Below are 3,809 nucleotides of genomic sequence, written 5' to 3' on the forward strand. Positions count from 1 at the left end.
TTCTACTGTCTAAGTAGCTTTCAAATGGTGGATGGGGAGAGAGTTATTTGTCTTGTCAAAACAAGGTTAATTTTACTATTTCTAAATGCTAATATCAATAATTTTTCTTCTTAGAATTTAGAAATCCCAAAAACTACGAAGCATTTGCTTGTGGGAGAGTCTTTTTCGAGTAGTGCATGCATAAACATGATAAAGAAGTTGATGAGATTATAACTTTCTAGGAAGTGTGTAGGAAGGAAAGGAAAGAGTATAAGACGATGAATTTTATGAAACTGATACAATTTTCATATAACGTATTGCATTTTGTTTATAAGTAACATTCAGTTAGAATACTTTATTACTTTCAGGAATCTAAAGGCTGAGAGTTATAGTTATTTTTCTCCCAATGTCTATTTTTCAGGTGTATTCAAATCTTAAAAACAATAGGGCTCATCTCGTAAACACATCGTAGGCCTTGCTGGCTCTCATTGCTGCTGGACATGTATATACAGCAAAATATTTGCTACTTTTGTGCTGCTGTCATGGTTTTGAACTGATTAGTTTATTATTGCACCAAATCCGTTTGATGTTAAGTTTAACATACCTGTGGCCAATTCTCCACCTGGTAGGTTTCTAAGCTATTGAATATCCTTCATGATGTTGGTATCTCTAGCTACCACCGCTTTGATTTATACTATTGATTGTTATTATTATTACCTTTATTATTTAAGCTTTTTGTACTTATTATTTTCGACTCCTCTGTCGCTCTGTTTCGGACTCAATCATCACTATCATTGTTGGACAATTTTAGAAAATGAGAAGCAGATCTTTGATGCTATCTTGGAAGGGAAATTAGATCTAGAAAGCGCACCATTGCCTTCTATTTCAGTTGCTGCAAAAGATTTGATCAGGAAAATGTTAGCCTATGAACCTAAGAAACGCATCACAGCTTCTGCTGCCCTTGGTAAATTTCATTCATTTCCAGTATGAAGCTAGCTATGTATCATAATGGTTACTAAGGTTATTCACATTATGAATATGAATCAGAACACCCTTGGATGAAGGAAGGGGGGGAAGCATCTGACAAGCCTATAGACAATGCGATTTTAAGTAGGATGAAACAATTCAGAGCAATGAACAAGATGAAGAAACTTGCTTTAAAGGTGCCTTTACAATTCCATTCTAAATGTGAAAAATCACTTGATTATAGTATATTATTTCTTGTGTGTGATATGACAAATACTTTATCTTTGGACATGGAAGGTGATAGCACAAAATCTTTCAGAGGAAGAAATCAAGGGCCTGAAACAAATGTTCAACAATATGGATACGGATCGCAGCGGCGTAATCACTTTCGAAGAACTGAAATCTGGTTTGTCCCAAATAAGTATGGTTAACTTTTACAAGGATGTTTAGTTATCATTGATGACTTTATTCTTTTTGTTGAACGATCATACTTTGTTGTTGATGACCTGCAGATACACCTCAAAAATGTTATTAGCTGCTATTGATGAAAAGCACAAGGGTACCTATGATTTTTTCTGTCTACCAATTGACTTTAAGGTAGAGAGCGCCTTTCCTATAGTCTCCATTTAAACCAGTGAAGCTTAATTAATCCTTTTCCCCTTTTGATTTCAGAATAAATGCAATGTGGGATACGCATTTATCAACATGCTGTCGGCATCACACATTATTCCATTCTATGAGGTTATTAGTTTTTTGTGCATATTTCTCTTTGTAACTAATGTGTTTGATTATAACTAATGTATTTGATTTTGCAGACATTTAATGGGAAAAAGTGGGAGAAGTTTAATAGTGAAAAAGTTGCTTCCCTGGCATATGCACGAATCCAAGGAAAGGCTGCACTGGTGAACCACTTCCAGAATTCAATTTCTACACGCTGCCAATGAGCTGTGGAACTTTGAAAAACATAATCTTCTTTTGTTTTTGATGTAGTATAGTTGAACAATACAGTGAGTTTATATTTTGAATCATAGTTGATGTATCAATACACTTTGTTGATGTATGGTTGTTACTTATTATTATAGTTGATGTATTAATATACTTTGTTTATGTTTTGAATTATATTGACTTGCTTGTTTATAGTACTTTTCTTTTAATTTGATAATACAATAAACTTGTTTAAATTTATATTTATTTTGTATGAAAACAGGTTTATTTTGCAATAAAAAAATCTAAAAAAAAATTCTATTTTATCCTACTGACGGATTTACAGACAAATTTTCTGTCTGTATTCAGAGTTTAGGATGGTATTCCAAGGCTCAAATTACTGGCAGAAAATCTGTCGGAAATCTATCTCTAATTACTGACAAAAAATTCGTCAGAAAATCTGTCTTTAATTACCGATGAAAAATCCGTCGAAAAGTTCGACGTTTCAGGGAAATGGAGGGGAGAATTTACCGAGGAAAAATCTGTCGGTAACTGGTAAAAATTCGCCAGTAATTTTTCGACAGAAAAATCCGTCAGTAAATAATTTTCGACGAGGTTTTTATAGAGGGACAAAATCCATCGGTAACCAAAAATCTGTCTGTAATATAGACCAAATCTGTCTGTAAATCTGTCTATATTAAGCCATTTTCTAGTTATGATGGATAACAGATGATGGAGCATATTTAACAAAAGGATAGTCTGAATTTGTGTAGATTCTATACATTCAATCTAGTCAAACTATTTTTATTAGTTGTCGTTACGAAAATAATTCTAATATATATACATCTAAGTCTAGAATTGAATACCATAGATATTATTTAAATAACTTAATTTTAATATTAGAATTTAATTATTTAATTTCAAAAGAATTTGAAAGTTACTCTCACTTTATTATTTATGAGTTTATTTTATCAGTAATATATTCAAATAATTTAATAAAAAATGCTGCTAAAATGATAATATGGCACATAATTTTGATATACTTTTAATCTATCAATAATTAAAAATTAAATTATTTAAAATAATAATAGTATTTTTTCTCGATAATGATAAACGTGTATAAGAAAAAAAAACTTTTAAATACGTATTCCACACAATAATTAATGTATATTGATATATTATATAATATTAATAAGCAATATTATTTAATGAGCGTATATATTAATATATTATTATGAGAAAAATAATATTTATATATTATTAAAATTAAAATATATATATTAATATTTTAAATCAATTAGTAGTATGAAGATATATAATTATATTATTAAGAAAAAGATAACATTTTAATTTATCAATAATTATGCTAAACATAAATTATATAAAGAGTAAAGGACAAATAGGTCTTTGACCTTTTTTTCGCAGACATTTTCGTCCTCAACAAAGGGAAAATACATTTAAGTTTCTCACCCCCGAAAAACATGGACATTTCAATCCTTCCATTGAGTTCAGGCATTTGGACTGGACGGAAAAGTCTGACCTGGCAGAGGTGGTGCTGACCTGGCCGTTACGGAGGCCACGTGGCAGGGATTAATTTGAAACAGGACATATAAGTCCCCGCAACGAAAACGACGCCGTTTTGGTAACCTCCCCCAATCTTTCAAATTTCTCTGCCCTTTTCTTCTTCCTTCGTCCTTTTTCCCTTTCATTCTTCTTCCTCGGTCCCTGCCTCCATCACCGCCGCATAGCTGCACCTCCGTCAGCCACCATCAACGCCGGCGACCTCCTCCTTCCTCTCTTTTGAGTAGTTGTTGGACTTGTGAGCGATCCTCAGGAGTATCCATCTCATCCAGCATGTCATCACATCCTCTGTCTTGGGCCTTGATGTTCCTATAACGTCGATCCATACGACGTTCCAACTGGTCTAGTCGGGCCATAAG

General features: G+C 32.5%; 1 long non-coding RNA gene across 1 annotated transcript; it reads left to right on the top strand.

Moving 5' to 3' along the window:
* Window positions 1-812: 812 nt before the first annotated feature.
* On the top strand, window positions 813-1,323 carry LOC140175970 (uncharacterized). The gene is made up of 3 exons (XR_011867086.1): window positions 813-943; window positions 1,027-1,142; window positions 1,243-1,323. It is a non-coding gene; the product is annotated as an uncharacterized lncRNA (long non-coding RNA).
* The last annotated feature ends 2,486 nt before the right edge of the window (window positions 1,324-3,809 follow it).

The sequence above is a fragment of the Arachis hypogaea genome, chromosome 11 (genome assembly GCF_003086295.3).
Source record: "Arachis hypogaea cultivar Tifrunner chromosome 11, arahy.Tifrunner.gnm2.J5K5, whole genome shotgun sequence".
In the NCBI taxonomy this organism is placed as follows: domain Eukaryota; kingdom Viridiplantae; phylum Streptophyta; class Magnoliopsida; order Fabales; family Fabaceae; genus Arachis; species Arachis hypogaea.